The sequence below is a fragment of the Vombatus ursinus genome, unplaced genomic scaffold (genome assembly GCF_900497805.2).
Source record: "Vombatus ursinus unplaced genomic scaffold, bare-nosed wombat genome assembly UNPS02014840.1, whole genome shotgun sequence".
NCBI classification, from domain to species: Eukaryota; Metazoa; Chordata; class Mammalia; order Diprotodontia; family Vombatidae; genus Vombatus; species Vombatus ursinus.
The window spans coordinates 1,332,439-1,348,206 of record NW_020954618.1 but is presented as its reverse complement, the minus strand read 5'-3'; positions in this window follow the sequence as shown (position 1 = coordinate 1,348,206).

Genomic DNA, 15,768 nt, shown 5'->3' with positions numbered 1-15,768 from the left:
CCATTCCCTGACCTCATAAATCACAGGTATGTTCTTGAGATCCTGTGGGGAAAGATGAAAGATATATGGATTTTTAGAGATAATTGGTGGATTGTGTAGATGGGGCAAGGCTTGGGTCCTGAAGCAGCATTCTGAAAGTTAAGTTTGTCCCCTTGAGGAAAGAAGATGGACAAATTAAGTACAAAGGAGAAATCTCTATGAGAGTCGTTAGTTGATTCTGGTAGGGTGGGAGCTGGGGTAGGGGAGACTAAGGGCCTGGAGTAGACAATGAAGCTCCATGACTTTCCACCCCACCCCCATACTCCCCATTCCCCCCTGACTTGGAGGAAGAGTGTTGCTAGGAAACGTTGGAGCAGGTTTTTAGAAATTCCAGCCAATGAGAACCCAGGAATGATCTGCAGATACCTTCGCCAGAGACTGTTCAAGTGACTCATTATACAGAACAGCAGAGAAGGGCTGATATTGTTAACAGTTTGGGTTCTGAGAAAGACTGGCTTCTCAAGAAAACAAGCAAGCATTAATGTTAACTACTATGTTCCCTGCCCTGTGCTAGGCACTGGGGATGCAAATATATACAGATACACACATATGTATATACATATATATACACACACATAATATATACATACATGTACATATCTACACACTTCTATACATGCAAATGTATATATAGTAATAAAGGTACATATATACATATATGTGTATATACATATACATATATGTCTGTTTGCAATAATAATAATAATATATGTAAAAAACCTAAATGAAGAGGGAATAGGCACATTCTGAACTCCACCTGTGATTTTGCTGATACAGCTACCCCCAGGTGAGGAACCTTTCTCTATGGGTGCTGCATTTGGGCACCTTCTCTGCTATTTATCATCCTATGGAGATACTCAGAGCACAGAGGTGAAAGGACTGTCCCAGGGGCATGGACACTAGACACTGAGCCAAAATGGCTTTGAGACTGGCTCTCCATCTACTCCTAGGCTGTAGATAAAGGCAGAAAGAGCAAAATACAAAGGAATCCAATATAATAGATATAGGGAAGGATGCCATTAGCAGGTGTGGTCTCAGGAAAGGAAGGCTTCATGTAGAAATGGTGCTTGGGGTGAGTCTTGAAGGAAAAGGAGGGTTGTGTGAGGCCACTAGATATCATTGAGTAGGAGAGTGACAGATCTGAGCTTAAGGAAAATCCTTTTGGTGGCTGCTAGGTTGAGAATGGAGTGGATGAGAAAAGACCAGAGTCAGGGACACCAATTAGGAAGTCATTGCCATTATCTCAGTGAGAGGTGTCTGGGGAAGGAATTAAGGTGAAGGCTATGTGAGGAGAGAGGAAGGATCAGATGGGAGAGATATGGTGGAGAGATGGATGACTACATTCGGAACCATGATGCCCAGAACTGAGCAAAATGCTCAAGATGAGCTCTGAGAAGGGCAGAGAAAAGTGGTACTATCCCCCACTTCCCTAGTCATAGAAGCTGTGCCTCTGTTGTTGAAGCCCAAGGTTGAATAATATGTTAGCTGGCACACCACACTGCTCACTCACATTGGGCTTATAGTGCACTAAACCCTCAGATCTTTTCAGTAAAACTGTGGATCCATGCCTCCCTCATTTTACACTTCTGTTGTTGATTTTTTCTGGTACCCAACTAGAAGATTTAAACATTAATCCTTATTGAATGCCATCTTAGTGATTTTGAGATGTCTTTGGGACATGGCAATTTGAAATATCTAAATAGGCAGTTGGTGAGGTGGACCTAAAGCTCAGGAGAGAGACTGGGGCTGGAGATGGACATCTGTGAATCATCTAACTGAGAGATAACAGTTAAGCCCAGTTAAGCCAGAGAGAGAAGAGGAAGAGAAAAATACATAAGAGATAGAGATAGAGATAGAGAAAAGAGAGATACACAGAGAGATGCAGAGGGAGAGAGATATTCTAGGGCAGAGAGAGGTAGAGACAAAGACAGAGAGAGACAGAGAGAGAGAGACAGACAGAGAGACAGAGAGACAGAGAGAGACAGAGACAGAGACAGAGAGAGAGACAGAGAGACAGAGAGACAGAGACAGAGACAGAGACAGAGAGACAGAGAGAGACAGACATACAGAACAAAAGGAAGAGGAAGAGGAAGAGAAGCCTCGGGAACAATTAGAGGACATGGTAGAATTGGTGACCCATCCAGGAAGCCTGAGAAGGGATCAGGCAGGAGCAGAACCAGGAGAGAACAGGATCATGAAAGGCCAGAGAGAGACTTCAGGAGGAGAGGATGGTCAGAAGAGTCGAATGCAGCAGAGAGGGCAAGAAGGAAGAGAACTGAGAAAAGACTATTGGATTTGTCAATTAACTGGTAGCTTTAGGAAAGAAGAGTTTCAGCAGAAGGGTGAAGTGATAAATTGGATTATGAAAGGTTGAGGACCAAGTGAGAAGATTGGATGCAGACAGTCAGAGCAGACAGTCTTTTTTTTTTTTTTTTAGAGGGAGAGCGGGAGAGAGGGAGAGAGAGAGAGAGAGAGAGAGAGAGAGAGAGAGAGAGGAAGTTAGCTTAAGGGACTTTTAGAGTCTCCTGAAGGTTCTTTATTGATGGGGGACATTGAGCATGTTTGAAGGTGGTAGGGAAGTTACCAATGAGTAGAGTGGAGATAGAGAGAAAGGGTATAATAGAGAAATGAGGGATGAGTCATGGGGCAATCTGTTGGAATAAAAGAGAGGGCATGAGCTGAAGGGCACGTGTAATGGTGTTGGCCTTGCCAAGGAGCAAGGGTACCTGCCCATCAGATACTGGGGCAAGAAGCAGAGAGTAGGGGATGATGCCGACTGGGTCTGAGATGAAAAGAAAGGCTGAAGAGGGAGCTCAGCGACTGGCTTCCATTTTCTTACTGAGATAAGACACCAAGTCCTTGGCTGATAGAATGGGAAGAGAGGGAGGCTGTGAGCAGGATTGTGCTGGTAAATGTTTATCAACCAGTTCTTTAAAAAAAAAGTATGAATGGAACACATTTAAGTTTCATTTCCAATTAACATTTCCAAATATTAACATTTAATCTATGAGTTTCTTAAGTCTAGACAATCAATGAAACAATAAATTGGGCCCTGATTGGTGGCATTTTCTCATTCCCAAGGTGTACATGCTCACATTGGATATTTAACACCCAACTTTTGTGAGCTGGTACAAGCTGCCTCCAGCATGTCCTTTGTGTGGGAGTCCAGGTGAGAAGGGAAGGTCTGGAATAGTTTGTATGGGGAGGGAGAAAGGGAATCAACTAAATACATTAAAGAAACTTGTTCTTTCTTTAAATTTTGTGTCTGCAAGGGAAGTTATTGTCAACATACTAGATGGTGTTAGACAAGACTTTCCTAGATTGGCTGGAGAAGGAATGATCCAGAGAAGTGAGAAGTCCCCCAAGGTAAACCCTGGTCTCCCTGCTGAGGGGAAGCCCCTGAGATATACACTCAGTAGGTGCCAAACAGCTTTTCTAAAAATGGAAGTGACCTGAATTAGCCTCAGGAAACCTGGAGGCTAAACCCAGGCTCTTCCATGGTAGGACTTGCCTATCCTGGAAGTCACATGGTCTAGAACAGGGGTGGGGAACCCGTGACCATGAGGCCATATGTGCCCTCTAGGTCCTCAAGTGTGGCCTTTTGACTGAGTCGAAGTTTTACTGAACAAATCTTTTTATGAAGGGGCTTTGTTCTGTGAAGATTGGATTCAGTCAAAGGGCCACACTTGAGGACCTTGAGGGCCACATGTGGCCTCAAGGCTGTAGGTTCTCCACTCCTGGAGGAGCAGAAATGCTGAACTCCAGAAGGAAACAGACTTTGGGTTCAGCCTGGGTTCTTTCACTATTTGTGTGATGCTGGGCAAGTCACTGCAACGGAGAGGAGGAGAACAGCTGCAATTTCCAGAAGAAATCTCTAGAAGTGTTTAAGAGAGGCCCCAAGGAAGTAAACTGCAGTCTAGGGCCTTATGTAATGAGTGAGGGTCCTGATATATCAGAAACAATCACATGGGCTTCTAAATTTTGCCATGACTTAGGGCCCATCTTAGGAAGAATATTGAATTGACCACTGAGAACTAATTCAACCACCATTCAGTAAGCACCTACTATACCCCTGGCACTGTATGGAAGATATAGGAATTATTGTCATTAAGAAGCTTAGAATCTTGTGAGGATCCTTAGAATTTTAGAATCAAAGGTTATGACACAGTCAATAGAGCACTGAATTTGGAGTCAGGGAGATGAGTTCAAATGCTGTCTCAGGCTCTTACTAGCTGTGTGAGCTCAGACAAGTCACTTCACTTTTGTTTGCCTCAGTTTATTATCCATAAAATGGGGATTATAATAGCAACTGCCTCCAGGGGTTGTTGTGAGGAGACATGAGAAAGTATTCATAAAGCGCTTTGCAAACCTTAAAGTTCTAGCTCTTATTCTTTGTTGAGAGGAGACAAGACATTTGAGTGATAAGAACAGAAGAGTTGAAGGCCATGTAACCGTTCTAGGAACTTCTGAATAAAGGAGTGACCAGTGTGGGCTGGGGTCACTTCCTGAAGAAGCTACATCTTGAATCGGGTCTCAGGAGAAGGAACAAAGGTAAGGGGAAGTTTCGGAGGTAGGAATGAGTCTGATTGCTATGAGGGTTATTCAAGAGCAGGATTTATTCGAAGGAGTTGGAAGAGTTGGTTTGTGGTACTTGGGAGAGAGAGAAAGAGAAAGTTCTGAATCATAGGTTCAGAGATAATGGGGACATAGATTAGAGCTGGCAGGGAACTTGGAGGTCAATAGACCCATTTTTGTCATTTTACAGATGGGGAAACTGAGCCTCAGAGAAGTTAAGTGAGTGACTTTAGAATAAACAGCAGCTGATTTCAAAGCAGGTCTTCCTGACTCCTGGTCCAGTGCTCTAACCACTGACACACCCAGCTTCCTTTTCTTGGCCGCAGCTTCCTCATGGTTGAAATGAGCATCTTGGACTAGGCAGGTGCTAATGTCTCTTCTACATCTAAGCCTATGATCCCATGATCCTCATCTCCATCCATTTCAGTCCCCTTGACAACACCTGACAGACACAGTCCATTAGCACAGTGAACTGAAAGCTTTCACCTATCAAGGGTCTTGTGTTTACAGAAAAATTTCTAGTGGCTCTTTTCATAGTAGTAAAAAATCCTGGGAACTAGAGGGATGCCAACCTACTGGGGAATGCCTGAACATCATACTATGGTGCCATTAGAAATGACAAAATGGACAGTTTCAGAGGACATGAGAAGACCTCAGTGACGTGATGCAGAGCAGTACAGTGACAACAACCTTACCAAGAAAGGCATCTCATCTGTACCCCCAGACCCTCCCTGCTGCCATCTTCCCTATTACTGTCCAGGGCACCACCCTCCTCCTCCTGATCACTCAGGCCCCCAACTTCAGTGTCCCTGGGGCTCATTAGCTAGGTGCCATTGTCAACTTCTCACTTTCTCTCACTCCTCTCTATTCTATCCCCCATCTAGGCGTGTCCATTTTACTTAGTAACATCTTTCACATATGACTCCTTTCCCTGCTCTGTCACCCTCCAAGCCCCAAGCACTGGCTCTCATCACCTCCTGCATTGGCTATTGCAATGGTCGGCTGGAGTGGGCAACTAACTGCCTCCATTGCCTTCCCCCGCCCAGTCTATTTTCCACTCATCTGTTGAAGGGATCTTTTTTTTTCCAAAAATTTATTTATTTTTGGTCAAGTTTTAAGTTCCAAACTGTTTCCCTCCCTCTCCACCCTATGCTAGATAAAGCTATCATTTGACACACCTTCTCCATGAAACCTTTCCTCATGTCCCTTAATAATTCAGAAAGGAATTCTTTCCTTCTATTAATCATTACCAAGTTATTGTGTAGATAGTGTTTGTAATTGCATGTTTTTTCTTCCATTAGACTGTGAGCTCCTCAAGAGCAGAGACTGTTTTTGTCTTTCTTTGTATCTGCAGCACTTAACACTTAGTGCTTGGCACATAGTAGGAACTCAAAAAGTGTTTATTGACTACTTGATGACAAATCTGAAAAATTCCAGCTCTGCTCAGTGGACTGTAAAACCATGAAGCCAGAGGACCTGAGGATGAAGCTGGATCCCCCCCTGTATGCCAGGAGGAAACGGACTCAGGAGGCAGAAGGAGATGTTTTTGGAAGGGGCCAATGTGGGAATCGGTTTTGTTGATCTATGTTTATTTATCGTGAGAATTTTGGTTTTATTTTGCTTTTTAAATTGTTCAGTTGGGTGGAAAGGGAAGTGGAGATAGATTGACAGCAAATGTGGTCAAAATAAATAAGTGCAAACCCCCGACAAAAACTAGGATCTTCTCCAAGCCACAATGAAAGACTGAATAACACCTTTATTCATGATTATGCAGCTGGATTTAGGAGTCAACAGCCCTGAAAACAAATATTACAGTTGCTTATGGGGAAGGGGATTTTAATAATCACCTGGTGCTAATCTCAATTTAATTGCATCAGTAAGTCAACAAGCATTTATTAAGTGCTTAGGGTCTTCCCTCTGACATTCTTTCCAATCTATCCTGTTGGCATCCAATTTATATATATATAAATATATACTATATATTTATACTATACTATACTATAATATACTATATATATTTAAACTATACTATATATAGTTCTTTGCTTGTTTACTCTCTCATTAGACTGGGAGCTCATTGAGAGAAGGAACTGTCCTTTTGCCTTTCTTTACATCACTAGCAGTGCCTGGCACATAGTAGGCCCTTAATTAATGCTTGTTGACTGACTGACACATAGAGTGAGCATTTATGAAGGGCTTATTGTGTACTAAGGTCCTCCTGGATCACAGTCTTATCTTGGTGGTGGGGCTTGTAAGCTCAATGAAACCGTGAGTTATGCCATGCACAGTTACCCAAAATGGAAAGTTCCAACAAAAGCAGGAGGAAATGGCAAACCACTCCAGGATCTTTGCTAAGAAAACCCAATGGACAACACTAAAATGATAAAAGAGATGCCATCAGAGGATGAGTGCCTCAGGTGGAAAGGGTGGAGGACAACTACCAGCAGCTCTTGGAAGAATAAATGGGCTGATCAAAGCCAAAAGGAAGCTCAGCTGTGGATGCATCTGGTGGCTAATGGAAAGACCCATGCTGCAAGTATCAGTACTGTATGGGAACCTGGCATGTAAATGTATGAACCGAGGTAAGCTTTGTTTGACCACATCAAACAAACAGGCATCTTGGGTGTCAGTGAACTTAAATGGACAGGCATGGATGAATTTAATCCAGGTGATCACTACATAGACTACTGTGGGCAACAATCCCTTAGAAGGAATGGAGTAACCCTCTTAGTCAATAAAAGAGTGAGAAAAGCAGTACTGAGGTATAATCTCAAAAATGACAGAATGATATTTGTTTGAATCCAAAGAAAACTGTTCAACATCACAGTATTATAAGTCTACCCTCCAACTACTGCTGCTGAAGAGGCCAAAGTTCATCAGCTCTATGAAGACCTACAACATCTACTAGAAACAACACCAAAAAAAATGTCACAGTCATCATATAGGACTGGGTACTAAAATAGAAAATCAAAAGATAATTAGAATAACAGTCAGATTTGGCCTTGGAGTAAAAAATGAAGCACAGCAGAGACTAAGAGACTTTTGTTGAGATAACTCTCTAGTCATAACACTCTTTTTCAATAGCGCAAAAAGTGTCTGTGCACGTGGACTGGATGTTCAATATGGAAATCAAATTGATTATATACTTTGCAGCCAAAGGTGGAGAAGCTCTACAGAGTCAGTTAAAACAAGTCCTGGAGCTGACTCTGGCTGAGATCATGAGGTTTTTTTTTTAATTGTAAAATTAAACTCGAATTGAAGAAAGTAGGAAAAACCATCAGACCAAATAGGTATGACCTAAATAACATCCTTTATGAATATGAAGTAGAGGTGATGAATAGATTTAAGGGATTAGATCTGGTAGATAGAATGCCTGAAGAACTATGGACAGAGGTTCACAATGTTGTACCAGAGGCAGCAATAAAAAACCTCCCAAAGAAAATGAAGAACAAGAAGGCAAAATGGCTGCCTGATGAGGCTTTACAAATAGCTGACAAGAAAGTGAAAGAGAAAGAAGGAAAGGGAAAGGAGAAAGGGAAAGGTATACTTAAATGGATGCAGAACCCCAGAGAATAGCAAGGAAAGAGGTTTTTTTAAATGAAAAATGGTAGTGACTTAACAGAAGCAGAAGAGATTAAGAAGAGGTGGCAAGAATATACAGAACAAATAAATAAGAAAGTTCTTAACATCCCCAATAACCACAATGTCTTGGTGTCTGATCTAGAGCCAGACATCCTGGGCAATGAAAGGGTCCTAGGAATTGTTGCTAACAGTAAGACTAGTGGAGGTGATGGCATTCCAGCTGCTACTTAAAACTCTAAAAGATGATGTTGGTAGAGATCTGCATTTGATATGCCTGCACATTTGGAAAACAACAGTGACCACTGAATTGGAAAAGATCCGTTTACATCCCAGTTCTAAAGAAAGGCAACGCCAAGAAATGTTCAAATTACCAAACAATTGTGCTGATTTTACACACCAGCAAGGTTATGCTTAAGATTCTGCTAGCTAGGCTTCAGCAATATGTGAACCAAAAATTACCAGAAAAGCAGATTGATTTTAGAAGAGGCAGAGAAAATAGAGACCAAATCCATAAGGAGAAAGCCAGGGAGTTCCAGAAAAAAACCCCAAAAACATCTACTTCTGTTTCATTGACTACATTAAAGCCTTTGACTTATATGGATCACAACAAAATATGGGAGTACCATATCATCTTATCTGTCTCCTGTGGAATCTGTATGTGGGCCAAGAAGCAACAGTTAGAGCCAAACATAGAACAACTGATTGGGTTAAAATTGGGAAAGGGGTATAACATGGTTATGTATTGTCACCTTATATATTAAACTTATGTGCAGATTGCATCATGCAAAATGCCAGGCTGGAGGAATCAAAAGCTGGAATTAAGGTTGCAGGGAGAAACATCAACAATCTCAGATATGCAGACGATACTACTCTGACAGCAGAAAGGGAAGACGAAGTAAGAAGCCTCTTGAGGAGGGTGAAAGAGGAGAATATTAAAATTGGCTTGAAACTTAACATTAAAAAACTCCCAAAGATTTTGGCAACTGGTCCCATCACTTCCTGGCAAATAGAAGGAGAAGAAATGGAAGCCATGTCAGGTTTTATGTGCATGGGCTCAAAGATCACTGCAGATGGTGACTGTAGCTGTGAAATTAAAAGATGCTTGCTCCTTTGACGGAAAGCTATGGCAAATCTGGGCAGCATATTAAAAAGCAGACACATCACCTTGCTGACAAAGGTCCACATAGTGAAAGCTAGTGTTTTTCCAGTAGCAATGTATGACTGTGAGAGTTGGACTATATGGAAAACTGAGAACTGTAGATTTGATTCTTTTGAATTGTTGTACTGGAGAAGACTTTTAAGAATCCTCTGGCCAGCAAGGAGGTCAAATTAGTTAACATTTAAAGAAATTCACACTGTTCTTTGGAAGGACAAATACTGAAGCTAAAACTTAAATACTTTGACCCAATAAGGGAAAGACAGGACTCATTGGAAATTACCCTGATGTTGGGAAAGATTGAAGGCAATAGGAGAAGGGGGTGATTAGGGATGAGATGGATAGATAGTGTCATGGAAGCAAGGACCATGAGCTGAGGCAGACTCTGGGACAGTGTGGAGGACAGAAGGGTACGGCTTGCTACGGACCATGGATTCAGGAAGAGTAAGACATGACTGAAAGAATGAACAATCATAACAAATTTACTGAGAACTGGGCTGGATGAGGGAATTGCAAGCACAGAAAACAAAAGAACAAAACCCTAAACATATCGAGACCTCCGTTAAATTTAACTATTGACACTCGCTGCCTGGTGTGCACCCTTGGTTTTCCCCACAATATTGCCCTCTCTTCTTTTTGCTACGGACCCCCGAAAAGTCATGTGTCCCTCCTCAGCTTTCTCAGAGCCCTTTGCCTGGGACTTTTTCCTTCCACTGCACATATTCCTTCTTGTATCACAATTATTTGTGTATGTGCTTTCTGTACCCTTCCCTCATTAATTTAGTAGTACTGTGAGGGCAGGGACTATGTCTTGCTTCACCTTTGTATCATTAAGGCTTAGTATAGCACAGAGATTCTTAACGTTTATTTTTTCATGTGCCCCTTAGCCATCTAGGGGAGCCTCTGGACTCCTTCTTAGAAGAATGCTTTTAAACAATTGAAGGAAATGCTACATTTCAGTTAGAGGTAAAGGAAAATAAAGATATCATTTTCCCCCAGTTAACTATATAGAGCTCCCTGCTCCCATCCTCCTAAATCTATCTATGGAGCACAGTTTAAGGACCTCTAGGTTTAGTGCACCGTACATGTGTGGTAAGATCTTTCAGTAGCACCTATTCCCTGAACTCATAAATCCCAGGTACCCATCTGAGATTGAGTGTGGAAGGACGAAATGAATATGCAGATTTTTATACCTAATTGGTAGATTGGGTGGATGGGGCATGAGAATGTGTTCCTGGAGGAGGATTCTGAAAGGCTAGGCTTGTACCTTTGAGACAAGAAAATGGCAGAATTATAATGCAAAGGACATATCTCTATGAGAGTCCTTGTTTGTTTGTGTGGTGTGGGAGCCGAGGTAGGGGAGAGGAAAGGCCTGGAATACACAATGAAGCTCCATGACTCCCCCCGCCCCACTCTCTGTTCCCCCCTGACTTGGAGGAAGAGTGTTGCTAGGGAACATTGGTGCAGGTTTTTAGAAACTCCAGCCAATGAGAGCCCAGGAATGATCTGCAGATACCTTCGCCATAGACTGCTTAAGTGGCTCATTATACAGACCAGCAGAGAAGGGCTATTTTTTGGTTAACTCTTTGGATTCTGAGCTAGGTTTGGTTTTAATGGCTTCTCAAGGAAAACCAGTAACTAAACAAGCATGCATTAATGGAAACTGTGCTGGATGCAAATATATATACATACATGCACACTTAAACGTACTATATACATAGACATAGAAATGTATATATACACATATATTATATATGTATCTATCTATATACCTGTTTACATATATATGTATATATATATGTATATTTGTAAATAAATGAAAAGGGAATAGGCACGTTCTGAATTCCACTTGTGATTCCATTGATATAGGTAACCCACAGGTGAGGAACCTTTTTCTATGGGTGCTGCATTTGGGCACCTTCTCTGCTACTTATTTTCCCAGGGAGATGCTTAGAGCACAGGTGAAGGCACTGTTCCAGGGAAGGGGAACTTAACGCTGAGCCAAAATGACTTTGAGACTGGCTCCCCAACCACTCCTGGGCTGTGGATAAAGGCATAAAGAGAAAAAATACCAGGGAGTTAGGTAAGGATGCCATCAGCAGGCACGGGCTCAGGGAAGGAAGGCTTCATGTAGAAATGGTGCTTCAGGTGAATCTTGAAGGAAAAGAAGGGACGTGTGAGGCCGAGGTGAGGAGGGAGTGCATTCTGGCATGGGAACATCCAGGACAGATTCAGGGAGACAGGAGGGGAAAGGTTGTTTGTGAGGAATAGAGAGAAGGTGAGTTTGTATTGCAGAGTTCGAGATGGGGAGAGATGTCCAATGAGGTGGAGAAGATAGGTTGGGTCCTGGTGGCATAAAGAATTAAAAGATGACTGGAGAAGTTACTGGAGAAGAGAGCAGGGGTCAGATGGAAGAGATATGGTAGAGAGATGGATGGCCAGATTGGGAACTGATTGGAGAATGGAGTGAGAGAGTGTGAGGAGGAGAGAATACCCAGGTTCTGAAATTGGGAGGCAGGAAGAATGGTGGTGCTTTCAACACAAATAGAGCAATTTGGGAGGCAGGTGGGGTTAGTGGGAGAGATAATATATGGGTTCTGTTTCGGACATCACTGTGTCAATGAATTTTCATATTAGTAGGGAGCCAGCAGCCATCGAGTGCAATTCATATCCTAAGGGAATCCCCACCATAACATAAGCAATGTGATCTTCCTCTCCTGGAAACTCTCCAAAGTGCTGCCTCCTCACCTGCCCTCCTCTCTGGGCAGCCCATTCCCCTTTGGCACTTTCTGGACAGCTTTCATTGGTAGGAGGTTGGGCAATTTTGACTGATGTGGAGCTTTGTTGAGCTTCTTTCTAATTCTCACCCCATCCTCCTGGTTCTGTCTTCTGGGGCCAGACAGAACAGATCTAATCCCTTTTCCCTGTGACCTCTCCACCTACACTTGAAGATGGCTCTCATGTTCCCCCTGTTGTTTCCTTGCTCTAGGCTAATCATCCCAAGCTTCTTCAGTCCATACACATGAGTCAGGAACTGATGACTTTTCACCCTCTTGGTTGGTCTTCTCTGGACACCCTCCAGCTTATCAATGTCCTTAGTAAACCTAATGCCCAGAGCTGAATGTAATGCTCAAGATGAACTATGAGAAGAGCAGAGAAAAGAGGGACTATCTCCCACCTCCCTGGCCATGGAAGCTGTGCGCTTATTCATGCCACCCAAGATTGAATAAGTTCTATTGGCTGCTATACCACACTGTTCACCCATGTGCACTAAAACCCACCAGATCTTTTCAGAAAAACTGTTGGTCCATGTCTCCCTCATCTTACACTTATGAGATTGAATTTTTCAGAAGATTTTAGAAAATTTAGAAAACAGTGATAGTTATTGAAATAAGAAGTCCCCCAAGGTAAACCCTGGTCTCCCTGTTAAGGGGGAGCCCCTGAGATGCACTCAGTAGTTGCCAAATAGCTTTCCTAAAAATGGAAGTGACTTGAATTAGCCTCAGGGAGCCTGGAGGCTAAACCCAGATTCTTCCATTCTGGACCTGCCTATCCTGGAAGTCACATGGTCTAGGAGAAAGAGAAGAGCTGAACTCTAGAAATCAGTAGACCTTGGGTCCAGTCCTGTCTCTTTTACCATTTGTGTGACCCTGGGCAAGTCACTGAAATGGGGAGGAGGAGAGGGGCTATAATTTCCCAGTAGAAATCTGTAGAAGGGTTAAAGAAAGGTCCCAAGTAAGTAAACTGCAGTCTAGGGCCTTATGTAATGAGTGATACATCAGAAATAATGAGGTGGGCTTCCAAATTTTGCCATGACTTAGGGCCTATGTTAGGAAGGATATTGACTTGCCCACTGAAAGCTAATTCAGCTTTCATTCAGTAAGTACTTACTATACTCTGGCACTGTACAGAAGATGCAAAACTTTCTGTCATTAGGAAAACTTAAAATCTTATTAGAATCCTAGAATTTTAGAATCAGAAGCAGTGATATAGTGAATATAACATTGAATTTGGAGTCAGGAGACATTAATCTGTTGTCTCAGATCCTAATTAGCTGTGTGACCTTGGACAAGTCACTTCATCTCTGTCTCAGTTTCATCACCTGTAAAATGGGATAATAATAGCACCTGTCCCCCTGTGTTGTTGTGAGGCTAAATGAAAGTGAATGAAGAAGAATTAAGAAGCCTCTTGAGGAGGGGAAAGAAGAGAATATAAAAGCTGGCTTGAAGCTTAACATTAAAAAAACTCCCAAAACTAAGATTGTGGCAACGGGTCCCATCACTTCCTGGCAAATAGAGGGAAAAGATATGGAAAACATTGCCATATTTTATATACTTGGGCTCAAAGATCACTGCAGATGGTGACTGCCCCCATGAAATTAAAGGATGCCTGAAGCTTGGAAGAACAGTTACGGCAAATCTGGGTGGATAGCATACTAAATAGCTGAGACATTACCTTGCCTACAAAGGTCCATTTAGTCAAAGCTATGGTTTTTCCAGTAAAAGCAATGAGCTACGAGAATTGGCCATGAGAGTTGGATTATGAGGAAAGCTGAGCATGGCAGAATCAATACTTTTGAACTGTGGTGCTAGAGAAGACTTCTGAGAGTCCTTTGGACAGCAAGGATGTTAAATTAGTCAATATTAATGCAGACTGTTCATTGGAAGGACAAATACTGAAGCTGAAGCTTAAACACTTTGGCCCCATAAGGAGAAGATGGGACTCATTGGAAAAGATCCTGATGTTGGGAAAGACTGAAGGCAAAAAGAGAAGGGGAGGGCAGAGGATGAGATGGCTAGATGGTGTCATGGAAGCCGGGTACAAGAGCTTGGATAGACTTGGGGAGATAGTGGAGGACAAAAGGGACTTGGGTGTGATGGTCCATGGGGTCAGGAAGAGAGACGATACTGAAGGACTGAACAGCAACAGCAGTAAATAAATGCAATAAGAGCTGTGCTGGATGAAGGAATTACAAAGACAGAAAGCAAAAGGGCAAGACCTTATACACAAGGAAGCTTCTGCTGCATTTAACTATCAACACTAGCTGCTCGGTGTGCATACCTTGCTCTGCCCACAGGTTCCCTCTGCTCTTTTTCCTATGGACCCTAGAACTCTAGAACCCTAGAACATTCACGTGTCCCTTCTCAGATTTCTCATAGCCCTTTGCCTGGACCTTTTGTTTACACTGACTATATTTCCCTTGTATCACAGTTATTTGTGAACCTGCTTTATATACCCGTCCTCCACAGGACTGGAAAGACTGTAAGGGTAGGGACTATGTCTTGTTTCAACTTTGCAAGGCTTAGTGCAGTTCAGGGCTTCTTAACCATTTATTTTGTCATGGGCCTCTTTGCCATCTTGGGGGGAGGCTGTGGACCACTTCTCAGAAGAATGCTTTTAAACAATTGAAGGAAATGCTACATCTTAGTTGGAGATGAAGGAAAATAAAGATGTAATTTTTCCCCATCTAATTTTACAATCCCACCTGAAATCAGTTTATGAGGCGCAGGTTAAAGATGCCCAGGTCTGATGCATTGTATATGAGGGACAAAATCTTTCAGTAGCAGGACCAGGTCATTTTGTTTTTTTTTTTCCTCCCACCCATTCCCTGAACTCATAACTCCCAGGTATGCACCTGAGATGGAGTGTGAAAGGATAGGAGATGTGCAGATTTTTAGACCTAATTAGTGGATTGGACAGATTAGGCATGGGGTTATGCATATGAAAAAGAATTCTGAAAGGCCTGGGCTGTGCCTGAGAGAGAAGAAGATGGTAGAATTAGAGCACAAAGAAAAAATTTCCGTGACAGTCCTTCTTTGAGGCTGTGGTGTGGTAGCTGGGGAAGGGGAGAGTAGGGCCTGGAATACACAATGAAGCTCCATGATTCTTCCCCCCCACCCCCGCATTCCCCATACACCCCTGACATGGAGGAAGAGTGTTGCTAGGAGACGTTGGAGCGGGTTTATAGAAACTTCAACCAATGAGAATCCAGGAATGATCTGCAGACACTTTAGCCACAGACCGTTCAAGTGACTCATTATACAGACCAGCAGAGAAGGGCTGGTTTTGGTTAACTCTTTGGGTGCTGAGAGAGATTTGGTTTTCATTGCCTTGTCCAGGAAGGTAAGCAAGTGTTAATGGAAATGATGTTCCCTGCACTGTGATAGTATTTGGGGGTGCAAATATATACAGGTGAGTATCTCTATATCTATATGTCTATAGAGATATATCTATATATCTACAGATATATGTGTATATACCTCCCCACAAATATGTATGTATATACACAAAGATATACACACACATATATACATGTAAAATATATTTGAATATATATATATATATATGTATATATGTAAATCTAAATGAAAAAGGGAATAGTCACACTCTGAACTCCACCTGTGATTTCCCTGATA